This window comes from Ovis aries, chromosome 7, assembly GCF_016772045.2.
Source record: "Ovis aries strain OAR_USU_Benz2616 breed Rambouillet chromosome 7, ARS-UI_Ramb_v3.0, whole genome shotgun sequence".
Taxonomy (NCBI): domain Eukaryota; kingdom Metazoa; phylum Chordata; class Mammalia; order Artiodactyla; family Bovidae; genus Ovis; species Ovis aries.
The window spans coordinates 22,173,663-22,185,958 of record NC_056060.1 but is presented as its reverse complement, the minus strand read 5'-3'; positions in this window follow the sequence as shown (position 1 = coordinate 22,185,958).

Sequence of the window (12,296 nt, the reverse complement as noted above, 5' to 3'; positions counted from 1 at the left end):
TGTAACACTTCCATTACTTAAAATTGTGATACGTAATATGAGGTAAACTTTATATATATGTAACTACATACACATAACTATATTATTTACATATGCATACATACACAGTATATATATACATATATATATGAAATATGTTCCCACTTTTCCTCAATTAGAAGATTTAAATAAAATTTAAAATAAACCTGAATATATAAATATATTAAGGTTGTAAATAAAATTGTGAAATTTTACTTTAAATGTTTAATATGTCAATTTGGTTACGCATACTTAATTTAAATCACATATTACATACTTTATTGATTTTGAAATAAACTTTTTTCCATTCTTAGTTCATAAAATTTATTTTAATTTCTTTAGTAGCAACTTAAGCTGATGTATTTATGATCACTAGAACTGTTTTTTTATCTTCAAACATTTTTCAAGCATATCATGTGTCTATATGTGTCTACAATGTGCCTACATTATTTAAATCAAGCACATTGGGAATCCATGTATGAAGTCATCACTAAAACATTTCTAAACCACAGAGCTAATTCACAAAATATTACAACTATTGCTTTTCCACTTAGCCTGTAATTAAGTATTCATGATCTCAGCAACAAAACATTCATTTAAAAAGATTTGTTTAAACAATATTGAACACATAATTTTAAAAGCATAATCCCAAGAAAGGCAGTTAAGGTTTGCTAAATTATACCTATCTTTTTCACTAATCTCTTCAGCTGACTTCCAGAGTATTGTAGAACCTGCCTTGATGAAGATCATTCCTGGTAAAAGGATCTTCACTAAGTTGTACTTAACTGTGCAAAGTCAAACAATTGTGTGAAAGCATTATAATATTGCTTTTTGTAATTTTTGCAAAGAATCAAATATAAGGAGACTCTTCCTTCTCTGAGAATAATGAGTTTGACTTTTCATTTAAACATATATGGTATTTTCTCACAAGGAATTTCCCAAAGTGAAGATATTTGTTTAAACTAGTATGCGTATCTTCACCCTTTTAATATTAACTAATTGGCTTCCAATAAATATATAGCAATTTATATAGTGTTACCAACATCTTACCAGCATTGGGAACACAACTTTTTCTAACAAAAAATTGCTTAAATTAAAATTTTAATTCTGTTTTTAAAAATTGTTCAATTGATACTTTATTTACCCAATGAGTGACTTTCTTCATTTGTTCTTTGCCAATTTATCTTTTAGGTCCATACTGTACTACTTAAGAATTTGTATGATTATAATAGTTTTTACATGAGTTTCATAGCATTCAACACAACAACAACACTGGAGAAAGGATATTTCTGAGATATTCTAGATGGCAGAGGGTGGTGATGGCAAGGTGCCAAGGAAAAGATAAAAGGAAGAGGAGGGTTATTGTAAAGCTATGCTTCACTGTGATTACGTACCACGGAGGTTGAAGTGTGTTAAATCCTTGTTCAAAAACCACAGTTATGCTCCACTACATATGTCTCAGCATCAGGAACCAACCTCTGAGTGTCAGGGGAAAATAATATAGGAGCTTAATACCCACTTGCCCCTGACTCCTTTCTTTAGAGATTTACCCCACATGTCTACTTGCAATAGTTCAGAATGTGAACAAGTACCACCAAAGTCATCAAAATAAATAATTTCCCCACATTTTAGCAAAATTTCTTAAACATATCCTCAAGGCCATGTAAAAGAGAACATCATGAAAGAAGTATAGGAAGTGGAGTTAATAAAGACTGTGAGTTTGTGTGGGCTTCCCAGGTGGCACTAGCGGTATGGACCCAGCCTGCCAATGCAGGAGACATAGAGCTGCAGGTTCGATCCCTGGGTCTGGAAGATCCCCTGGAGGATATGACAACCAACGGCAATATTCTTGCCTGGAGAATCCCATGGACAGAAGAGCCTGCAGGACTACTGTCCATAGGGTCGCAAAAAGTCAGACACGACTGAAGTGACTTAGTAGCATGCATGCACACACATTATTAGCCTGAGTACTGGGTCATTCAGGAGTATATGATGAGGCAAGAAGTTGAACCCACGTCTGTCTGATTTACGTAATTCCTCTTTTCATAAGCTCAGTATGAAACAAAACGAGTTTTTGGAAAGTGGTTGTTGGGAACTGAATTCTACTGATTGAAACAGACAGCTTTTGTAACACATTTCTAAAGTCCGTAACTAAAAGCAGATCCGCAAGGTGAAAATATGACACTAAATCCTTAAACCCTGCCAGTTCATGTGTCTTGTTCTATGAGAAAACTGTCAAATGAAGGAGTAGAGATAGCAAGAAGGTAGTTATTATATAGCACTAGACAAATGAAGAGTAGAGACCCTTCAAAGGAAAACCTGAGTTACCACAAGGTAAGTAAAGAGACGTGGCAGGTAAATTCTTCTTTTGAGTAGAGTTAGCTGGGAAGAGATCTTGGAGATGAGCCTTAAGTGGGTCCTTGAAGATTCCACAAGACCTACCCTGACTCGGAATGTTATTTCAGAGTGAAGGAATCTTCTTTCTTCTCATCCCAGAGCAAATGCACCACTTATCCCCACCCTCTTACACTATGTATTCCTGAAAGATATTTCTTGGGAACTCAGAAAAATTTCTGATCAATCAGAAGAAAACTCAATCAATGTGAATCCCACAGGTCTAAAAGCTGACTAGTCCTGGCCTGTCCATCACTCTTCTGACCCTGCTAGTGTTTGATCCTAGAGCGCAGGGATTAACCCTTCATCCTGGGATTATAATACCTGTTACCATATCACATTGCTCTCTGTGAGTTTAGAACAGAAAAATAAATTCATGGAGGAAGAAAACTATACCTAGGCTTCCTCCTAGGTTGTTCAAAATGACTGAGCTCATGGCTTGCAGGGGTCCCCAACTTCCAGGATCTAATGCCTGATGATCTGAGGTAGAGCTGATATAATAATAGTAGAAATTAAGTATGCAATAAATACAATGTGTTTTAATTATCCCTTAAAGCATCTGCCCTTGTCCATGGAAAAATTGTTTTCCATGTAACCAGTCTCAGGTGCCAAAAAGGCTGGGGACCCCTGCCTCAAAATATATAGTACATCAGCTCAATAAAATTTTTTAAAAAGAATTCATTTTCAGTTCACAGGTATCACACTTTAATGAAATTCTCATTTATAGGCAGATATGGAACATATCATCCTTGGGTTACAATTTCTGAAACAGCAAACCCTTTTAGATATTAATGTTAGAACTCTGTTAGATATTAATGTTTCAGCATTTAGCGATGAGTTTATAACATCTCTTTCTGGTGTTATAGGGATTCACAGTTGTAGGAAGAAAAAATGTGAACTAACACCCTGCTTCAGGCAAACAATCATGAAGGAAAAATTATTTCAAGCCAAATAAAGAAAAAGCTTTAAAACCTTGAGATGTCTCAAATTATTTGCTGGTTGCAATGGGAATATAAAACTTTACAAAAGATAAATTTTTCTGCCACCATCTTATCCTAGCGATGGCTCTTAGCCTCATCAAGTCATTATGTCTATCCTGACATGATATCATACTCAGAACATGACCTCCCCGACACAGTATTCCTGCCAAAAATAAGAAAATAAACAAAGCCTAATCCAGCCTTTAGTTCTATCAGGAGGCAAGGGAGCCAGGAGAACAACAAGTCATATTCCAAAAAAAACAACTAGACAAAGTCCAGAAAGTGAGATATTCTTCAGGACAAAAGGCCCAGCCCCTTCAAAAGTCAATATGATGGAACAAAACACAAGTACAGTGGAGGGAAAACAATGGAAGGAGAATTATTACATATTGAAGAAACTTACTTTGGCCACCTCATGCGAAGAGCTGACTCATTGGAAAAGACCCTGATGCTGGGAGGAACTGGGGGCAGGAGGAGAAGGGGACGACAGAGGATGAGATGGCTAGATGGCATCACCGACTCGAAGGACATGAGTTTGAGTGAATTCAGGGAGTTGGTGATGGACAGGGAGGCCTGGCGTGCTGTGATTCATGGGGTCGCAAAGAGTCGGACACGACTGAGCGACTGAACTGAACTGAACTGAACTGAAGGAACTTAAGTTAGTAACCTAATTACATGCAGAGTATTTGACTGAACTCTTGTTTCTAAAAACCATCTATAAAAGACAGAATCTGCCTTCCAATGCAGGGGTTGCAGTTTTGATCCTTGATCTGGCTAAGATACCATATAGCTGTTTTCGCAACCCCATGGTCTGTAGCCTGCCAGGTTCCTCTGTCCATAGCATTTCTCAGGCAAGAATACAAGAATTCTACCTTGCAAATAAGTTCATTTGTACCCTTTTTTAAAGCATGCTTTGTTAAAGAATACTGCTTGGCTCAAAGAAACCCTGAATCCAATGATGTTTCAAGAAATTGAAACTGTATGTTCATGTGACAACAAGGACTCTGTCAGTGAATACACAGGTAAAATTAAGGAGAAAACTGCCAGGGATGATGTTGCAGATCTTGAATTATTCTAATTCAAGAAATAAGCATAAATAGTATATCTTAAAATCACTGTCTTTCAAGATCTGAGATAATGACTATAGCTCAGATCCAGTCTTCCACTTGTGTGGGCGTGGGGCAGTGCCAGGCCTCTACAGATGTCCCAAGGTCTCCAAGCAGCGGACTCTCAAGCCTACTTCTCTGCACAAGGTGAGCATCACAGAGAAGGTAGGCGAAAGTTTTAACAAAAGATAAAGTACGTTGGGGGCTCCCTGCCTGAGGAGAACTTGACCAGGTTTATCCATTCTTAGGACTTCCTATGGGTCTCAGTTCAAAACCTTGGTCCTTTTTATTTCCTGTCCAGCTGCTAAGTGTATTGCTTGATCCATTAACCATGAAAGCCAACTCAGTCTATTCCTCCCCTTCAAGGTTTTGCCAAAAATTCAAGTCGCCATCCTAACTACCTGTCTTTTAAAGACATAAATAATATTTCTAATTTGAAAGCTTGAAATATTGCTGCAGAAATATAGTGTGGGTACTGAAAGCATATGTTACAGTTGATAGGCTAATTGCCAGTAAACAAGTTAGCGGTGAAGTAGTAGAGAAAGCCTGGCTTGACTGCGGCCATTGCAGCTTTGGCAGCACAAATCACATAGACTAGGAGAGTGGTTCTCAAAGGATATTCCATGAACCACAAAGGACCCAAAGACCTTTTCAGGGATTCCATGAGATCAGACCAAGTTTCATAATAATATCAAAACAATATTTGCCTTTTTCTCTGTGTTGACATTTGCCCTAGTGGTGCAAAAGCAGTGGTGGATGAAACTCCTGGTCCCTCAACAAGAACAAGACAGAAGTCTTAATTCGATATTAGAGGTCATTGTATCCTTCATTTCTATATTTGCGGGGGGGTAAAAAGCCAGTTTCACTTAAAAATGTTATTGACTGTATTAATTGACTAGGCTGCCATAACAAAATTCCCCAGACTTGGTGGTTTAAACAATAGAAACTTATTTTCTTACAGTTCTGAGGCTAGAAATCCAGGATCAAGGTGCCCGCATAGTTGGTTTCTCCTGAATCCTCCTTTCTTGACTTGAAGATGGCCACCTTCTCCGTGTCCCCATATGGACTTTCCTCTGTGCATGCAAATCCTTTGTGTCTCTTTGTTTGCTCAAATTTCCTCATTGTACACCAACCAGACTGGATTAGGGTCCACTCTAATCCAGTGCAAATGGCCCAGTTTACCTTATCTTTAAAGGCTTTATCTCCAAAGAAGGATACATTCTGAGGTACGAGGGATAGGGATTTCAATATATGAATTTGGGAAGGATACACTTCAGGCTGTAACATTGAAAAAGCAACAAAACTTAGTTTTATTAAATCTCCGCTACTGAGTATATGTCTTTTCATTTTTTTAATATAAATTTATTTATTTTAATTGGAGGCTAATTACTTTACAATACTGTAGTGGTTTTGCCATACATTGACATGAATCTGCCACGGGTGTACATGTGTTCCCCATCCTGAACCTCCCTCCCACCTCCCTCCCCATACCATCCCTCTGGGTCATCCCAGTGCACCAGCCCTGAGCACCCTGTCTCATGCATCAAACCTGGACTGGCAATTTGTTTCACATATGATAATATACATCTTTCAATGCCATTCTCCCAAATCATCCCACCCTCGCCCTCTCCCACAGAGTCCAAAATACTGTTCTATACATCTGTGTCTCTTTTGCTGTCTCTCATACAGGGTTATCATTATCATCTTTCTAAATTCCATATATATGTGTTAGTATACTGTATTGGTGTTTTTCTTTCTGGCTTACTTCATTCTGTATAATAGGCTCCAGTTTCATCTACCTCACTAGAACTGACTCAGATGTATTATTTTTAATGGCTGAGTAATACTCCATTGTGTATATGTACCACAGCTTTCTTATCCATTCATCTGCTGATGGACATCTAGGTTGCTTCCATGTCCTGGCTATTGTAAATAGTGCTGCATTGAACATTGGGGTACACGTGTCTCTTTCCATTCTGGTTTCCTTGGTGTGTATGCCCAGCAGTGGGATTGCTGGGTCATAAGGCAGTTCTCTTTCCAGTTTTTTAAGGAATCTCCACACTGTTCTCCATAGTGGCTGTACTAGTTTGCATTCCCACCAACAGTGTAAGAGGGTTCCCTTTTCTCCACACCCTCTCCAGCATTTATTGCTTATAGACTTTTGGATAGCAGCCATTCTGACTGGCATGAAATGGCACCTCATTGTGCTTTTAATTTGCATTTCTCTGATAATGAGTGATGTTGAGCATCTTTTCATGTGTTTGTTAGCCATCTGTATGTCTTCTTTGGAGAAATGTCTATTTAGTTCTTTGGTCCATTTTTTTATTGGGTTTTTTATTTTTCTAGAATTGAGCTACAGAAGTTGCTTGTATATTTTTGAGATTAATTCTTTGTCAGTTGCTTCATTTGCTATTATTTTCTCCCATTCTGAAGGTTGTCTTTTCACCTTGTTTATAGTTTCCTTTGTTGTGCTAAAGCTTTTAAGTTTAATTAGGTCCCATTTGATTATTTTTGCTTTTATTTCCATTACTCTGGGAGGTGGGTCATAGAGGATCCTGCTATGATTTATGTCGGAGAGTGTTTTGTCTATGTTTTCCTCTAGGAGTTTTATAGGTTCTGGTCTTACGTTTAGCTCTTTAATCCATTTTGAGTTTATTTTTGTGTATGGTGTTAGAAAGTGTTCTAGTTTCATTCTTTTACAAGTGGTTGACCAGTTTTCCCAGGACCACTTGTTAAAGAGATTGTCTTTTCTCCATTGTATATTCTTGCCTCTTCTGTCAAAGATAAGGTGTCCATAGGTGCATGGATTTATCTCTGGGCTTTCTATTTTGTTCCATGGATCTACATTTCCATCTTTGTGCCAGTACCATACTGCCTTGATGACTGTCGCTTTGTAGTAGAGCCTGAAGTCAGGCAAGTTGATTCCTCCAGTTCCATTCTTCTTTCTCAAGATTGTTTGGCTATTCAAGGTTTTTTGTATTTCCATACAAACTGGGGAATTATTTGTGCTAGTTCTGTGAAAAATACCATTGGTAGCTTAATAGGGATTGCATTGAATATATAGATTGCTTTGTGTAGTATGCTCATTTTCAATATATCGATTCTTCCAATCCATGAATGTGGTATATTTCTCCATCAATTTGTGTCCTCTTTGATTTCTTTACCAGTGTTTTATAGTTTTCTATATGAAATTAAAAGACACTTACTCCTTGAAAGGAAAGTTATGACCAACCTAGACAGCATATTTAAAAGCAGAGACATTACTTTGCCAACAAAGGTCCATCTAGTCAAGGCTATGGTTTTTCCTGTGGTCACATATGGATGTGAGGGTTGGACTGTGAAGAAAGCTGAGCACCGAAGAATTGATGCTTTTGAATTGTGGTGTTGGAGAAGACTCTTGAGAGTCACTTGGACTGCAAGGAGATCCAACCAGTCCATCCTAAAGGAGATCAGTCCTGGGTGTTCATTGGAAGGACTGATGTTGAAGCTGAAACTCTAATACTTTGGCCACCTCATGCAAAGAGTTGACTCATTGGAAAACACCCTAATGCTGGGAAGGATTGGGGGCAGGAGAAGGGGACGACAGAAGATGAGATGGCTGAATGGCATCACTGACTCGATGGACATGGGTTTCAGTAGACTCTGGGAGTTGGTGATGGACAGGGAGACCTGGAGTGCTGAGATTCGTGGGATCGCAAAGAGTCAGACACGACTGAGTGACTGAACTGAACTGAACTGATATATAGGTCTTCTTTCTTTAGGTAGATATATTCCTAAGTATTTTATTCTTTTCATTGCAATGGTGAATGGAATTGTTTCCTTAATTTCTCTTTCTGTTTTCTCATTTTTTAGTGTATAGGAATGCAAGGGATTTCTGCGTGTTAATTTTATATCCTGCAACTTTACTATATTCATTGATTATCTCTAATAATTTTCTGGTGGAGTCTTTAGGGTTTCTATGTAGAGGATCATGTCATCTGCAAACAGTGAGAGTTTTACTTCTTCTTTTCCAATCTGGATTCCCTTTATTTCTTTTTCTGCTCTGATTGCTGTGGCCAAAACTTCCAAAACTATGTTGAATAGTAGTGGCGAGAGTGGCACCCTTTCTTGTTCCTGACTTTAGGGGAAATGCTTTCAATTTTTCACCATTGAGGATGATGTTTGCTGTGGGTTTGTCATATATAGCTTTTATTATGTTGAGGTATATTCCTTCTATTCCTGCTTTCTGGAGGGTTTTTATCATAAATTGATGTTGAATTTTGTCAAAGGCTTTCTCTGCATCTACTGAGATAATCATATGGTTTTTATCTTGCAATTTGTTAATGTAGTGTAGTACATTGATTGATTTGTGGATATTGAAGTATCCTTGCATCCCTGGGATAAAGCCCACTTGGTCATGATGTAGGATCTTTTTAATATGTTGTTGGATTCTGTTTGCTAGAATTTTGTTAAGGATTTTTTCATCTATGTTAATCAGTGATATTGGCCTGTAGTTTTCTTTTTTTGTGGCATCCTTGATTTGGGTATTAGGGTGATGGTGGCTTCATAGAATGAGTTTGGAAGTTTACCTTCCTCTGCAATTTCTGGAAGAGTTTGAGTAGGATAGGTGTTAGCTCTTCTCGAAATTTTAATTTTTGGTAGAATTCAGCTGTGAAACCATCTGGTCCTGGGCTTTTGTTTGCTGGAAGATTTCTGATTACAGTTTCAATTTCTGTGCTTGTGATGGGTCTGTTAAGATTTTCTATTTCTTCCTGGTTCAGTTTTGGAAAGTTGTACTTTTCTAAGAATTTGTCCATTTCTTCCACATTGTCCATTTTATTGGCATATAGTTGCTGACAGTAGTCTCTTATGATCATTTGTATTTCTGTGTTGTTTGTTGTCATCTCTCCATTTTCGTTTCTAATTTTGCTGATTTGATTCCTCTCCCTTTGTTTCTTGATGAGTCTGCCTAATGGTTTGTCAATTTTATTTATCTTCTCAAAGAACCAGCTTTTGGCTTTGTTAATTTTTGCTATGGTCTCTTTTGTTTCTTTTGCATTTATTTCTGCCCTAATTTTAAAGATTTCTTTCCTTCTACTAACCCTGGAGTTCTTCATCTCTTCCTTTTCTAGTTGCTTTAGGGGTAGAGTGAGGTTATTTATTTGACTTTTTTCTTGTTTCATGAGGTAAGCCTGGATTGCTATGAACCTTCCCTTAAGCACTGCTTTTATAGTGTCCCACAGGTTTTGGGTTGTTGTGTTTTCATTTTCATTCATTTCTGTGCGTATTTTGATTTCTTTTTTGATTTCTTCTGTGATTTGTTGGTTATTCAGCAGCGTGTTGTTCAGCCACCATATGTTGGAATTTTTAATAGTTTTTCTCCTGTAATTGAGATCTAATCTTACTGCATTGTGGTCAGAAAAGATGCTTGGAATGATTTCCATTTTTTTGAATTTACCAAGGCTAGATTTATGGCCCAGGATGTGATCTATCCTGGAGAGGATTCCGTGTACACTTCAGAAAAAGGTGAAATTCATTGTTTTGGGGTGAAATGTCCTATAGATATCAATTAGGTGTAACTGGTCTATTATATCATTTAAAGTTTGTGTTTCCTTGTTAATTTTCTGTTTAGTTGATCTATCCATAGGTGTGAGTGGGGTATTAAAGTCTCCTGCTATTATTGTGTTATTATTAATTTCCCCTACTTGTTAGCATTTGTCTTACATATTGTGGTGCTCCTATGTTGGGTGCATATATATTTATAATTGTTATATCTTCTTCTTGGATTGATCCTTTGATCATTATGTAGTGTCCTTCTTTGTCTCTTTGCACAGCCTTTGTTTTAAAGTCTATCTTATCTGATATGAGTATTGCTACTCCAGCTTTCTTTTGGTCTCTATTTGTGGGGAGTATCTTTTTCCAGCCCTTCACCTTCAGTCTGTATGTGTCCCTTGTTTTGAGGTGGGTCTCTTGTAGACAACATATATAGGGGTCTTGTTTTTGCATCCATTCAGCCAGTCTTTGTATTTGGTTGGGGCAATCAGCCCATTTACATTTAAGGTAATTATTGATAAATATGATCCCGTTGCCATTTACTTTATTATTTGGGGTTTGAGTTTATACACCCTTTCTCTGTTTCCTGTCTAGAGAAGATCCTTTAGCATTTGCTGGAGAGCTGGTTTGGTGGTGCTGAATTCTCTCAGCTTTTGCTTGTCTGTAAAGCTTTTGATTTCTCCTTCATATTTGAATGAGATCCTCGCTGGGTACCCTAATCTGGGCTGTAGGTTTTTCTGTTTCATCACTTTAAGTATTCCTGCCATTCCCTCCTGGCCTGAAGAGTTTCTATTGAAAGATCAGCTGTTATCCTTAAGGGAATCCCCTGGTGTGTTTTTTGTTGTTTTTCCCTTGCTGCTTTTAATATTTGTTCTTTGTGTTTGATCTTTGTTTTGATTAATATGTGTCTTGGGGTGTTTTGCCTTGGGTTTATTCTGTTTGGGACTCTCTGGGTTTCTTGGACTTCGGTGACCATTTCCTTCCCCATTTTAGGGAAGTTTTCAACTATTATCTCCTCAAGTATTTTCTCATAGTCTTTCTTTTTGTCTTCTTCTGGGACTCCTATGATTTGGATGTTGGGGCATTTAACATTGTCCCAGAGGTCTCTGAGGTTGTCCTCATTTAATTCTTTTTTTCTTTTTCCTCTCTGCTTCATTCATTTCTACCATTCTATCTTCTACTTCATTTATCCTATCTTCTGCCTCCATTATTCTACTGTTGGTTCCCTCCAGAGTGTTCTTGATCTCATGTATTGCATTATCCATTATATATTGAGTCTTTTTTATTTCTTCTAGGTCCTTGTTAAACCTTTCTTGCATCTTCTCAATCCTTGTCTCCAGGCTATTTATCTGTAACTCCATTTTGTTTTCAAGATTTTGGATCATTTTTACTATCATTATTTGGAATTTTTTATCAGGTAGATTCCCTATCTCTTCCTCTTTTGTTTGGTTTGATGGGCATTTATCCTGTTCCTTTACTTGCTGAGTATTTCTCTGCCTTTTCATCTTGTTTATATTGCTGTGTTTGGGGTGGCCTTTCCGTATTCTGGCAGTTTGTGGTTCCTCTTTATTGTGGAGGTTCCTCGCTGTGAGTAGGGTTGGATGGGTGACTTGTCAAGGTTTTCTGGTTAGGGAAGCTTGTGTCGGTGTTCTGGTGGGTGGAGCTGGATTTCTTCTCTCTGGAGTGCAATGAAGTGTCCGGTAGTGAGTTTTGAGATGTCAGTGGGTTTGGTGTGACTTTGGGAAGCCTGTATATTGAAGCTCAGGGCTATGTTCCTGTGTTGCTGGAGAATTTGCATGGTATGTCTTGCTCTGGAGCTTGTTTGCCCTTGGGTGGTGCTTGGTTTCAGTGTAGGTATGGAGGCGTTTGATGAGCTCCTATCAATTAATGTTCCCTGGAGTCAGGAGTTCTCTGGTGTTCTCAGGATTTGCACTGAAGCCTCCTGCCTCTGGTTTTCAGTCTTATTCTTACAGTAGCCTTAAAACTTCTCCATCTCCTTTCGAAGACCATGGGCTATCTTTCTGGGTGCCTGATGTCCTCTGCCAGCATTCAGAAGTTGTTCTGTGGAATTTGCTCAGCATTCAAATGTCCATTTGATGAATTTGTAGGGGAGAAAGTGGTCTCCCCGTCCTGTTCCTCCGCCATCCTAGGACCGCCCCGAGTGTATGTCTGTCTAGTATTCCGTGTGACAAAAGTGGAAGCACACACAGAGCACGTCTGCTGCGTTCCAGATTATCAGATCATCTCAAGGGAAAGCATGTGAGCC